The sequence below is a fragment of the Danio rerio genome, chromosome 6 (assembly GCF_052040795.2).
Source record: "Danio rerio strain M-AB ecotype USA chromosome 6, GRCz13ab, whole genome shotgun sequence".
In the NCBI taxonomy this organism is placed as follows: domain Eukaryota; kingdom Metazoa; phylum Chordata; class Actinopteri; order Cypriniformes; family Danionidae; genus Danio; species Danio rerio.
In genome coordinates, this window is record NC_141026.1 from 45,260,001 (window position 1) to 45,275,378 (window position 15,378).

The 15,378-nt window shown below is 33.0% G+C and overlaps 1 protein-coding gene across 46 annotated transcripts in view; it reads right to left on the reverse strand.

Moving 5' to 3' along the window:
* lrrn1 (leucine rich repeat neuronal 1) overlaps positions 1–15,378 on the reverse strand; it is a 126,438-nt gene that overhangs the window by 25,541 nt on the left and 85,519 nt on the right. For 20 of the 46 annotated variants that reach the window (XR_015492834.1, XM_087255842.1, XM_087255843.1 and 17 more), the window contains 2 exons: positions 12,527–12,661; positions 9,842–9,927 (listed from right to left, as the gene is read on the reverse strand). The exons of 12 other annotated variants lie outside the window; for them this stretch is intronic. The gene's annotated coding sequence lies outside the window, so the exon portion shown is untranslated. The remainder of the gene's footprint in view (positions 1–9,841; positions 9,928–12,526; positions 12,662–15,378) is intronic. 14 more of the 46 variants (XM_087255851.1, XM_087255853.1, XM_087255861.1 and 11 more) reach the window with 2 other exon arrangements.

Sequence of the window (15,378 nt, forward strand, 5' to 3'; positions counted from 1 at the left end):
AGCATATTTTATGAGTTACATTTACAGTTGTTTGAGACTGATCTCAGAACTCATTTTAGGACTGTTATCGCGCTCACTGAGCAAAGCAACAAACAGCATTTTTGCTTATAAAGCTGCCAAAACCCAAAGCATGGGTGCTTCTGCAAGGTGTCAATCTCAAAACTCAAAGCATTACATGAAAATCTTCCAAATCTTCAAACTCTAACAAGTCTTTATATTAACTTTAAACACCTAAGATTACTTTTATTGTTAACATTTCCCTCTCTTCATTCAATCTATGCAAAGCATGCAGGGACCCACAAATCCTTTAATCAGGTAATTGGACTAACACAATTCCTTCATGTTGTCCCAACACAAAATACTTAAGTTACATTAATGGTTTACAAATTTAAGTGGACTGAACATAAAACAAATAAATTGGCCAAAAAAATGACAAGAATTGTGTTGTTTCAGCTTATTTTAAACAGGTAGCTTGAACAAGCAGCATTAATATATTTTGAGTGTATGCTGTGGAGTGTGTAAGGGCATAAGTACACAGTGATAAGAGCATATAGTATATAGTGTGCCTTTTGAGATGCAGCAAAACTTTTTTCTATTTCAAGAGCTCTGATTGGCTGTTAATTGGCCTAGTCTGTTGTGATTCGCTAACCACTTTTTACCAAAATTTAAAAAAATCAGTCCTAAGCATTTATACACACTGTAAAAAAATATCTATCTATCTATCTATCTATCTATCTATCTATCTATCTATCTATCTATCTATCTATCTATCTATCTATCTATCTATCTATCTATCTATCTATCTATCTGTCTATCTGTCTGTCTGTCTGTCTGTCTGTCTGTCTGTCTGTCTGTCTGTCTGTCTGTCAATCCGTCCGTCCGTCTGTCTGTCCGTCTGTCCGTCCGTCCGTCCGTCCGTTCGTCCATCCAAACAATCAATTTCTAATTATTAAAGAGAATATAAACCTACTATAATATAACTAATAAAAATGGCAAGAACTAAAATGGAACACATTCAGTATATCAATGATCCTATAAGATACCATTGGTAAACATTCAGTACCATGCTATCTCGATATTAATGTGACTCGTGAATCTCTCAGAGCCGTCACAGATGCCCCTCCTCCTTCAAAACAAAGAGGGCAGAACTTCTCGTCTAGGGGTCACAGCAGTGCCCGTGTTTAGGGTCAGGGTCGTGACCTTTCACACAGAAAATTTATAAAAAGGAATGGGTGGGGGAGATAAAGGAACCAACTACCGAAGGGAAGAAATTCTTTCACATGCAGCTGAGAGCTCATGCCTGCACAGCAACGGTTGCCAGGCAGATTGGATGCCTTGATACAGGCTAACAGTTCTCATCCCGACGGAGGAATCTAATCCCCCATAGCAAAGCATGTTCACATGTCAACTCAGTCTCGCTCCCTCTCAATCACCCTTTTATGCGAACCGTATACTGTTAGACTGTAATTTGAAACTTGGTTTTCTCTTTAAGACGGAGATTCATAATCATAAAAGAGCAAACTAAATTAGCTGAATATGTGCAATGCAGAGCAAATCACATCCACACACTTACTGCCATTGTTCTTGCACTCAGAAAAAAAATGTAATACCAAAACACTTGAATTCTCTGATTAGCACAAGCAGAAGAGTTTACTTAATAGGATAACAAAAAAACTAATTGTATGAACTGACCAAGAACACTGTTAATGGTCTGGATTTTCCAGCAAATTGTTTCAAATCTCAAGAAACTTATGTTTAGAACAAGACAAGAAATAGATGTTAGAGTAGGAATTGGTAAACACTTAAGTTACGTCACAATTCATGCTATTAAATACTGGCTTACTACCTGCCTATTATTAAGTTATTAACTATTCATAGTTATAAAGTATTATCTAAGTATGCTTCCCTAATCGTGCCCAAAACCTAAATGTAAGTTCTATCTTACTAAATAAACTGCTATTAGTAGTTTATTAAGCTGGTAGAGTTAATTAAAGGTTTGTGAATGCACTCTCAGAAACAAAATGGTACACAGTTATACCAAAGAAGATACAAGCCCGTCACTGGGGCAGTACCTTTTTATTAAACATAACTGTACCTTAAGACAAAGAAACACATTTGTACCATTGCAGTTTATACCTTTAAAGACATGATTTGTACCATGGGAAACCAAAATGTACCTTTGCTTTTTTAAGCCTGCAGATACAATATTGTCTGATCCATGAAGGTACCACTACAGTGACAAGACACTTTGTCACAATGTCAAATGTGTTCCTATTTAAACTATGTGAAGGCATTTTATAGCCAAAATGTATTAATTTATTTTCAGTAAATTCAAAATCAAATACATTTTTAAACAATGTTTTTTTAAAAAAAAGTTTATTTTTGTGTATATGCCCCTTTTCCATTCACAATAAAGAATAAAAAATACTTTAACAGAAATCAAAAGATCGATTTTCGCTAAACATTTCACAACACTTTTCACAAAAATGTTTCAGAAACACATTCTCTCATGTACATTATAAAACATTTTTTTACACAATATCTTTGTAATCACTTAAAGAGTGATTTAATTGACTTAATTTTTAAAATAGAAATAGAATTATGCAAAAGTATCGTAACGAGATATGCACACTGTTCCATTAGCTTTACAATACTAAAATGTGTGCATGAACACTGCACATGCAGGACTTTTGCCAGCTCACGTGTGTATAGTGGAAAGTAAATGCCAAAAAGCTGCAGATATTAATAATAAAACTATTTATCAGAAAATGCTTACCAAATATTTATAAAATATGCCTTAAATATTTAGTTGCTTTGTCTTATAAAACTTAATAATTAATTTTTACAAGTTTTTTAAACAAATACTTTGAAATGATGATTCAAGTGTAATTATGGAAACTATTTATAAATCACTTTGCCTTTTAAGTAATACTTAATTGCATAGATATTGTAATAAAAGAGTTGTCCAACACTTATGTACCTTTTTAATATGAACAATTGTGTACCTTCATTTCAATAAAAGGTACAGAACAGTATCATAAGAAGTCTTTTCTGTACCATATAAGGTACAACTTTTACAAAGGTACAAAACTGTTCCTTAAGGAACATTATTTATACCACAGTGTACCTTTTTATTTGTGAGTGTATACCATGAATTGTGACCTAAAGTATTGCCTTGAGTTTTAGTTGTGCTTTAATGGATCCAAAAAGCTTAAATCTTAGTGAGACACTCCCATATACGCATCTGTTTAAAATTTCAAGAAAACTCTGCAATATTTAATTGTCTCTCATCTTTCTCAAAGAAGGCAGTGACTTTAACACATCACACCACATGTACTTTAAATATTAAGCAGCTCTGCCTGGTAACCAACTTTATGCATATACATGTACATATAACAATGTCACGAGTCATTTAAAATAGAATAATATAATATAATACAATATAATATAATATAATATAATATAATATAATATAATATAATATAATATAATATAATATAATATAATATAATTCTATTATATTCCTATTTTATTTTAATATATTACATTATACATTTTTTATGCAATATCTAGATGGGTAGCAGCTTTAAAATAACTATTAACTTTAGTTAATATATTTAATAACATGAACCAAGTATGAACAGTCTTGTACAGAATATGGTAATCACAGTTCAACGTTTACTAATACATTAGGTTAACAAGAAACCACAATGAGCAACTTCATCTTTAACTAACGTCAAAAAAGATGAAAAATACTGTAATAAATGTATTATTCATTGTTTGTTCATGCTAATAAATAAATCAACGAACATTAACCACCATTATTTTAAAACATCTCCTGATGTTTTGCCCAAACATTTACAATATAAAACAGTATCATTACTCCTAATATTTTCTGCAAGCTGTTTAATCAGGGATCTGCTGTCTCAGAAAGTGCTGAAGGAGTGTCTACAATATTCAGGTCAAAGTGAATATTTCATTAAATGTAGCTCCGTTGAGGTTGTGAGTAGGTCATCCATTAGTCAGATTTAAATCTCTTTATTTTACCTCTGGGAACTGCATTTATACTCATTTGTTTTATTATTATTATTATTATTTAAATGAACAGTATTTACACAAAAGGGAAAACAAATTTGACAATTAATCAGAAAAGCAACAAAAGCTAGATGTGATTTTATAAGAGTATAGATAAGAATAAACATGTAAGTTGACTAAAAACTAGGTCTGCACAGTATTGGAAAAACTGACATTTTTGTAATATTTTATTCACCTTAGAATTACAAGTTTCTTTCTGACATTTTTGTCAAAATTTGAATTATTCACTTATTCTGATTAAATGACAACTTATTTACATTATGCGATGTCTTTTATAAGTTGTTTACATCTGAACACTTTTTAAAACAAAAAAGTTTTTATCTACAAAGTCAAACTCTAGCTTGGCTCTATAAGGTTCTTTTTGTAAGCCAATCAGCATTTCAAATGCACATACGAGGACCAATCAGGATGAGCTTTCTTTGTCATTTTGCAGAACTGCTCCGTTGACAGCAGGAAAACCAGAAAGAAACACAAAATCAGATTTGAGTAAATAATGCTGGGCCACACAAAATTAAGAAGCAACCTGAAACTGAAAAAATGTGTGTAAATGTGAGAATTTAGAAGGTTCTATCTGCTTTTGCCCTGTTTGTTTTATCCCAAATTGCAAACTTGTAAGAATTTTGATAATTTACATTCACATTTAGGGTCTTTGAAGCTAAATATCTCAAAATCATTTAGAAGGCAGAGACATTGCGATAAAAATGCAATTTGACCAGATGACTTGAATAGCTTCATAATTCATAATTTAAGATCAATTTGGGATTAGTTGCTGTAGGGTAGTGTAAATAAAGCTTTCATTTTAAAATAAACAATGGTTTATGATTTTCTGGGGAGTCAAACAGCATTCATAAACAAATATTAATTAATCACTTTATAATGATAACAGCAACAACACAATAATGTATCCTTTAAATTGAGTAAATAATTATATAATGTACACTTTAAGCTACAAATGTTTAATCTATTGTGCCTGAATGGCTTACATTTGCTTTAAATGATGACAGTCACAAGCCCTAAAAGCACTTGCAAATATTAAACCTTCTATCTAAGGTTAAAATTTGAAATGACTCCATGTTGTTAACTGTAATTACTTAAGTTCCGTGTGATGTGACTATTACGGACTCACACATTGCGATATCGATGCTGAAATGATTGTGCAGCCCTACAAGAAACCTTCCCAGATAAGTATATAGTATTTGCATATTGCTCTATACATCTGACACGGTGCATCCCTCAGGATTTCAGCACCATGGATAGAGGGAATAAAATCCATTTGCACAGAGCTCTAAACCATCGTGAGACTGTAAACAGTCAACCATTAGCACAAAACTTCTCTCTTATCACAGGCTTCAAATCAGATTGTGTGCCACTTTCAGGCACTGATCCCCGACCACCCTGGAAAACACAAAACTAATGTGCAAACATGAGGTTAATCTGTATAATCCAATGCACTGAGAGATTATATTTGGATAGAGGCTTACATTTTAGATTTAACTAGGAGACCTTTGTGTTCGTTCAGCATCAAAACTAAGTCTCCGCTATTTAACACGATCCTTAAAGAAGCTGTATTTTGCATGTGTTGAATGTAGAATTTGAATGCATTCATTGCCTCTATTCAATCTGTAAACAGTTTGTAATAAATCTAGTAAAACAAGACCATTTCAAATGTCATAGTAAACCTGTAGACTGGTTTTTATGTGCAAGATGCAGGACATTTTGCACCAGGAAAATCTAAAAGGATGTGACATTTACACATTTATGTTGTGCATGAGGCCATTTAATTATGTTTAGCTTCTTGTATGTAGCTAAATCTATATGTTCTATGCTTAAAGATTTGAACACTTAATACTTAAAGACTTTTTTTTTTTGCTTTATTTGTAGGTCGCTTTGGATAAAACATTGGCTAAATGAATGACTCAAATGTAAGCTCATGTAAAGAATGTAAAATCTAAATAAGTAGAGAACAATTATATAAAAGAAAACTATCCAGCACTAAAACTAGCGAATAAAAATAAAACAGGCACCAATAGCAATACTAACCGTGAAAATTGAGGAGACATCTGCACAAAACACATTTCTCATCCCAGGCTCATTCTGAAAACGTACCGATATATACATTTCTGGAGAGCACCAAATACGTCCCAGGAGGTACGTTTTTTGCAGTTCTTGTTTTTAAGAATCCACCAAAGGCCGCTGTGTAGGCTTTTTGACATCTCAGATTTCTCTTGCGAGTGCCATTCTTGTGCAAACCTACTAGAGGCCACTGTCGACTGACTGATTGACTGACCCACCCCCCTCCTTCCCTAACCCCAACCAATAGTGTTTTTAAAAGCACAGACTCACCTGCCCACTCACTTCCCTTAACCCAACTGACAATTTTAAAAAGCAATGCAAAAAAAAGAAAAGCCCTCTCCTATTTTATACCATGTTTTCAGATTTGATCACATTCTCACCCTGTTATTTACTTGTTTATTTAATTATTTGGCTGCTGTTTTTGTCTTACTTGCTTTCTGGAATCATTCTTCGCCAGACTCGTCGTGGTCAGCTCCTCTCTGCGTCTCAAGTTTGCGGACTAAGATAGTAAGCTAACTAGACAAACTGGTCCCAGCGGGAAAGCCCTCCAAACGGAGATAAGCGGTCAGCTGGTTAGCGCAAAAAGGAATGTTGTCATACAGGCCCGTAGTTTTAGTTTTAAAGACGAAATGCAGCCATACGTACTTCTGGCTATATAATTCGAGATCTCCAGAAAATTATATAGGAATACATCTTCAGAATGAGCCTATATTGCTTTTTTGATGCATCTTTCTGTAAAGAATTAATAAATATTAAAGAATTAATTTTAAACAATCAATCAGTGGAATATGGACATTATATTCCAACTTTTTGTTCAAGATTTTATAAAACATTTTTTATTAATTATTAAGAATTGAGTAATTATTAATATTTTTTTATGTTTATTCAGCTTTTCTTTCCCTTTTTTTTTTGCTTTACTAACAAGAACTAGTATGTACAATTTCATTATCCAATAAAATCACTTCACAATCCTTAACAAGAAGGATTAAATGAAAAAAGAAAAAAATAAATAACAATAAAACAATTAATTTAGTTGTTAACAAAAGTTATTATATGCACTTTTGGTACAGAAAATACATTTATACAAACATTTTTATGCAAAAATGTACTGTTTTAATAGCTTTTCTGGTTTTAGACTTAGAAATCACTTGTATGTACATTTTAATTTCTTTTTCCAGCACCAGGAAGAGAGGTTTGCTTGTTGCATCATTCGGCTTTTCTCTTCGCTTTTGCAATTATTTTTTTGCCTTAACTAAACTATTAGACTATATATAAACTATTTATAAACTATATAACCTATACTAAACTATAAATTATACTAAACTATATATAAACTATAAAACTATATATAAAACTTTGCCTGCAGCTGAAAATAGGCTTTTTATTGACTGCAGACTTATAAAGAATATTAGCTTATATTTTAGGTCATCCAACATTCTTTTACATTAATTTAACAGTGTTGAGTGTCCTGAAAAAACATCAGGACCTCTTTAATGTGCTTGTTAATATCTTACATGGCAGAAGAGAGATATAAAACAACTATGATTTTTTCCCCCTTTGTGATCAATGTTTTACAGTACAGCTGGTGCTCACTTCATAAGGACAATGCAATGCTGGACAAATAGCAGAAGTTGAAACAAATGTATTTATTGATTGACTTACTGCCTAGTTTAGCCAGAAACCATTACCTTTCAAAGCATATTGAGAAATTGATTTAATGCTTTAAAGTTGTGTTTTTCCCATTTTAAGACATATAGAACAAACGCCCATAGCAGTTGCAAAGAAAAAACTGAACTGAAGCCACTCAGCTGCTGCTTTTATATTTTGCATCGTGTTTTGTGTCTTTCAAACCCCCAAAATGTAAATTCAGCTCAATAATAGCATGGAACATTAAGACAGTTAATGATCCAATATTGACTTTTCCTTCTTTACATAGTAAAAAAAAAAAATTGTCACAGAGATTGAGATCCAAGCAATCCTTTATCTTGAATTACTCATATTACTGCCTCCTCTCGCTGTGCCAAGTGTTTGTTAATACAATAGAGCGCTGAAATTGGGAACACGTTGTCTTTCAGCAGATATGAGAGTTTGAAGTTTCCAATTGTTTTATTATTATTATTTTCTAGCAAGGTCTGTTAACTAGGCCACCAATGAAGAGTGAAGCATCGTCAGCAATTACCCAGCAATCAATTAATTGTTGATATTTTAAATATAAAACTAAATTAAAAAGTACAAAAATTACATCATTAAATGGTTCTATTAAATGATCAACCATTGACTTTTTCTTTCCTTCTTTAGTTTCTTTAGTTCTCTTTGTTTTTATTCACACATCCTGTCATGCCAGCAAGAATGTCAAGCCAGAATTGATCAATTCATCGATCATTTATTTATATCAGAATCAATCATGAGAATTAGTAGCAACTGACATCCCTTAAAACGAAACAAATTATTACTTTTAATTTTCAGATCATTCATGAAGAGAAAAGCCACTCTCAACAGAGACAAAAGCAGCTAACCATAAGATCAAATAGGGATTTTGGGAATTACCATGCCATGTAACAGATGGTAGTCTCCAGTCTGGGGTTGTATTAAAAAGAAATTCATTCGACATTATCATCTGCGTGCTTTAATTCTAAACACCAATGGTCTCATATCAGAATTGTATTTTCCAATATTTGACAATCTAGTTAACAAAAATATCGATGGTAGATCTGCCTGTCTGAATCGCCATAAAGATGTCTTGTTTCCAAAAATATACAGCCATATGTGCAACGCTTTGCTATTGTTCACACACGCTCCCTAGTTTAAGATGATCTAACTCAACTACTCGCATATTGTGGATTACACCTGCTAGTTTGAGGCAGAAAGAATCAGGGGACAATAGTCCTCTTTAAACTCCCTAGACTGCCATTCAGTATGCATCAATTCAACATGTATTCATTCGGCACAGCTGATTGGCGTTTTAGACAGAAGGAGCTTAAAGTTGGACCACATGGGGCTTACAAACACTACACCAAACTACCAGCCAATGTTAAACCCCCCACAGCAAAGAGCTTAAGATGCTTATAATGGTTGCCCATACGACAGTGTCGTGATTGGCTTCTTCTCAACTTTTAAGTTTATAATCCATTTTGCCTCCTGTAAAATCTTGATTAAGAGCCATCTGCAATCTCACTCTCAAGATGACTCCAATGCTTCCTGTTTGGCTATTACACAATCAAAGACAGTTTTGTGCAGAATTATTAGCCCTCCTTTTAAATTTTTAATCTTTTAAAAATATTTCCCATGTGATGTGTAACAGAGCATAGATATTTTCACAATATTTCCTATCAGAGTTAATTTGAGTTAATTGACGAAACATTTTCATCATAATTTTCATCATAGTTACCGACAGATGAAACTAGATGCTAGATGCTAAATAATCAAACTAGATGAAAACTAAATAAAAATTAAGTGATGATGATGAGAACTATAATAATAATATACTGACATTTTTGTTGACTAATAAAAATGAGACAAGAATGTATTTGAGGGATGTATTTTGACAATTATCCAATCAGAATTAATCTTGTCATGTATGTGATGCATGACGTACACACGCACATTTGAAAAGTAACTGATCCATTGTAAGCAGAACGAAAGACATGAGTTCATGGTAAATAAAAACACTTACTGTGCACTCACACATGCAACATGCATGTATCATTCCAGCGCCAGCTGAGGCCGACTAGACTAAGAAGCTGAGAATAAAACGGCATGCTGCAGACAGAACAAACACAAACACGAGGATGAGAACATTCATCGTGAGCAAGCGAGTACAACATACAAGACAAGAGAGGACTAGTGTCTGGACACTGCCACCAAAACAAGACCAAAAGGGCAGAATCACAACAGGAAAAGCTTTATTCCATATTTTAATAAGAATGTTTTATTTAATTTTAAGTTAGAATATTTTGTAAAATTAATGTTTAAAATATTTTAATAAATTACATACCAAATATACTGTTGTCAATTAAATCTAGAGTAGATTTAGTTGACAAAAATAAACTAAAACGATTCAGAAGACTAAAATATGACTGAAATCTAAATTCTATAATATTTTTCTAACACACAATTGAAGTCAGAATTATTAGCCCTACTGAATTATTAGCCCCTTGTTTATTTTTTACTGAATTTCTGTTTAACAGAAAGAAGATTGTTTCAACACATTTTTAAACATAACAGTTTTAATAACGCATTTCTTTTGCCTTTGCCATGATGACAATAAATAATATTTCATTAGATATTTTTCAAGACATGTCTATACAGCTTAAAGGGCAATTTAAAGGCTAAATAGTAGCGCTGCACGAAATTGAAAAAAATCTAATATTGTGCTATTTTTTATTCTGAAACATTTATTGCAAAATGCATATGAATTTAACTAAATAAAAAAAAAAAAACATTTGAAAATAATTTCTAATTTTAGACTGATTGCGATGAATTAGTAGGAGAGTGCATAAAATATAATAAACAATCTACAAATGTCGATAAGTTCAAAAAAGAAAAAGACAAAAATTAAATAAACACTGTTTTATTGTTTTCCAAGGAGTCAAACTGTATTCAGGCATACAGTAATTGAATAATCAAATGTAAAATAATGCCACATATGCTTTGTTTTATAACCAATTCAATAAAATCTATCGTTATTAATTTGTCAAAGTTATACATAGTACAATTTCATAGGCCTCAGTCCTTTTAAAACCCTCACAATTAATAAATAATAACCCAGACTCAATGTTGCATATACATGCGATGTGACTATTGCGATATAGATGCTGAAACTGATATATTGTGCAGCCCTGCTAAATAGGTTAATTAGATTAACCAGGCAAGTTAGGATTATTATGCAAGTCCCTGTATAACAATAGTTCGTTTACTAGACAATCAAAATAAGATTGCTTGAGGGGGCTAATAATTTTGGCCATAACATTTTTTTTTTTATGAAAAACTGCTTTTTTTCTAGTAACTCCTTTCACCAGAAGAAAAAAAATATTATAGGAAATACTTTGAAAAATTCCTCGCTCGGTTAAACATTATTTAGAAAATAAATAAAAAAGAAAACAAACTAGTATCTAATATCTACTAGCAACTTGCAATATAACAAGAAATGTAGTATGTACTGTCATCAATGCAAAGACAAAATAAACTATTAGAAATTAGTTATTAAAACTATTATATTAAAAATGTGTTGGGCATTTAAGCACTCTGGAAATAATAAAGAGCTAATCATTTTGAATGCATACAATGCTCAGCATATATAAGTACACCGCTCACAAATCCATCTTTTAAATTCATATTTTTAATATGAAGCCATACAAAATTATCTAACAAAATAACTTACGATAAAGATCCAACCTAAATTTATATGGTATAGAAAAATATTACATACAAATAAAAAAGAGAAGAAAAAAAATCAAGAGAAGCAAAAATAATAATAATAATAATAATAATAATAAATAAATAAACAAATAAAATAAAATTTTGCTGAAATGTTGTAGGTTGTAATTCTTGTTTTGCAATATTTTGCTCGAATATAATTGTATCATCTTTCAATTTCTACATATGTTTGGTGACTAAAATATTATTTTAATACATATATCTGTTTAATAAATTTGTTTTCTTTAAATGCAACAAATTGTCTATACATTGTCTATATTTACTGAGAAATTAATCAAAATATTCCTTTTCAAAATGAGGTGTACTCAAATATGCAGAACACTGTATATTACATGGTTATTAAATACGCTGCCATTGCAGGTTTTTTAAAATATCATGAGTGCAATCTCCATGCAGGGCTATTTTGTGACCCGTCTTTATACAAATGTGACATTTGCTGTCCGCTGTGAGACTCCTCTGGGACTCTTATCGCTGTAACACATGAAAGAGGATAAAGCCATAGACGTATCAGATGAGTAAATTAAATTTGCAGACAGGCACGGGCTCCCCCTGAGAGCTGTTAAATGATACACGTGTAAATCTCAGGCACATTGTCAGGTTTATTTGTGAGTAGATAACAGACTCTAATTTGAGGCTCTCAGTAAAGTGATTGTGATTGTGTCATGTGATAAAACACTGTTTATTTCTGACTGTTTGAAGAAAAGAAACAAAAATAGGGTTTTGTCATGTCACTCACCCACTCTTTTATTCCCCACAAACATTTGACTGCACTTCACTATAAATATATATTATCATTATTTTTAAATAAATAAATAAATAAATGCTTTAGTTCGCATAAAGATCACACAATAATTTTCAGGATTGGACCTAAATATACAAAAACAAATAGAGGCTTTTGTGAGATATGGTATATGTGACTTACCAGAGATCCATAACATGTACAGTGTGTCTAAATATGACCCTGCATCAGAAAATCAGTTTTACGCACAGCCATATCACCCTGCAGCCCAAGACTGGGTACTCACTGAAGCTAAGTAGGGCTGAGCCTGATGAGTACCTGGATGAGAGACCACATGGAAAAAAATATTTCTGTATAAATGTTTATTACTAACTTTTCTATGAACATACTTTGATTATAACCGCAGATCAATGACAGTGAGAAATAGCCTACTGAAACGTCAGTAATTATATTAAATAAATAGATAAATGAACATATATGAACACATACAGCCCTTTACAGTCTCTGATATATTACCAACTACAGAAGAACTACACACAGCAGACATTTCGTCCTTATTTAGGTTCAAAAACAACACAAACTATAGCCTACAGTCAGCGAAAACCTCTTATCTGTGTCTGTAATTTCTAGCAGCATGTGTAGCCTCTGTTAGAGAGTCATTTCCAGTTCATATTAGCCCAAAAGGGGAAGATAATAGTTATACATGATCGGGTTTTAAAAACACATCAATAATCAAGCACACATTTTTTAATTTTAGGTGTTTTATGTTTGGTAAAATAATTTCTGCTTGCATCTTTAGTGTTTTTTAACTAATGACACTGTCTTGTCTCAATAGGTGGATTTAAAGGTTTCAGCAAAAAAGTACACATGGATTTAGCTGGTTTTGACGCAAAAACAACACAAACTATAGCCTACAGTCAGCGAAAACCTCTTAACTGTGTCTGTAATTTCTAACAGCACGTGTAGCCTCTATTAGAGTCATTTCCAGTTCATATTAGCCCAAAAGGTGAAGATAATAGTTATGGTGGTTTGTTCATGTCTGCTGAAGAGATAATATGCTGCTTTTTTTCTCCTTTTTTTATTTCATGCTTCACACTAGCGTTTGTCCGTTTCTGATAGGATCGGGTTTTAAAAACACATCAATAATTAAGCGCACATTTTTTTTATTTGTATTTTTTAAACATTTATTTTTTCTTTTTAGGTGTTTTATGTTTGGTAAAATAATTTCTGCTTGCATCTTTAGTGATTTTCAACTAATGACATTGTCTTGTCTCAATAGATGGATTTAGAGGTTTCAGCAAAAAAAGTACACATGGATTTAGCTGGTTTTGACGCAAAAGAAAATCTACTCTTTTAAAAACCAAAGAATTGTCTAAAGTAACATTTAAAATAAAAGGTAATTTATTTACTAGCTAATTACTCTATCATTACATATAAAATGAAACTTCTGAACCTAATTATAGGCGCCTGATAGAAAATGCTCATTTATAAAAAAAGATTCTGATGGATTTAGAGGAATTTGCATCATAACTCTTCATATTCTGTTGTATTTTGTAAAATGACAATAAAGATTCTGATGCTGCACATTGAGCATTACAAGGTAATACTACATGTCGTACTACTTCACAGCACATCGAAAACAAACCAGATGCTTTCCCCCTTGGATGTATCAGTGCACCCAAGGCTGGGAAATTGTCTCTTTGCTATGGCACACTGCACAGTCATTTAGTGGGAGCGCATCACCCGCCTCTTATTCACACGCTTGTGTTTGTTTACACGCTGCAGTAGGAGCAGATGGAGCCACGTCATCCATATTCATCGACCTAAGCGCTGTCACCTTGACCCTGACGCCAGGCTCTTGCCCCGCACTCTGCGAGGGTTCAATAGAGCCACTCACGGCTGCTGCAGCACCCATTATAGCCAAGGCTGGGAAAGACGGAGAGCAAGCCTCTTCCTGCCTCCCCCGTGCCTCAAATCTGCATTCCGAAACTCACGTTCTCAAGGAACACCAATGAGAAAGGAACATCTGCCCAGTAATGGGGGTTTCCTAAGTTGATGGATGAAGGAAGGCAAGAGCAGACAATAGTTTGACACCAGAGCGAGCTCAATGGAGAGTTTGGTTGGTTCATCTTAAGGTCTTGGTCAGTATAATCATTTGGATAGCTTGGGAAGAAGGGTTTGTGAGAGCGGAGAGGCAACAGTGGTCCCACAGCTTGCGATTTGCACCAAGCAACATTTATTTAGATATCATTGGTCCTAGAACCTATGAAAATATTTACTAAGAAAGAGTGCAGAAATAGCTTTTAAGCTGATTCATTAATTTTTCTTGTGCTTAGTCCCTTATATGTCGAGGATCGCCACAACGGAATGAACCGTTAACTATTCCAGCATATGTTTTACGCAGGGGATTGCATACCAGCCCCCAGTTCAGTACTGGGAAACACCCATACAGTACACTCTCACATTCACACACACACACACACACACACACACACTCATACACTACGGCCAATTTAGTTTCTCCAATTCACCTATAGTGCATGTCTTTGAACTGTGGGGGAAACAGAACACCCAGAGCAAACCCACATGAACACAGGGAGAAAACTCCACACAGAAATGCCTACTGGCCCAGCTGGGACTCGAAACAGTGACCTTCTTGTTGTGAGGCGACAGTTCTGACCACTGAGCCACCGCACCTTTAAGCTCAAATGTAGTGTTTTTTAATGTGTATACATACAGTTGAATGTACAGCCTTTCAAATCCTATCTATTTTGATATGCAGTATAAATTCTATTTGATAGTGTGAACAAACACAGGTGCTCATCCCATCCTTCATCATTATCCAGAGTCTGTGATGTGGTAGAAAATATATACTTTAATATTAATAGATGTTTAGGCTTTAATGTATCAGATGTTTAATTGTCACAAGATGTTTCTGCTTTTCAATTCTTAGCTAGAGCTAGATCAATTCTTAAAAAAACAGCTTTAGTTCAGCTTAAGTTGAGCTGTCAAAAAGTCAAACATTACTTCAAGGT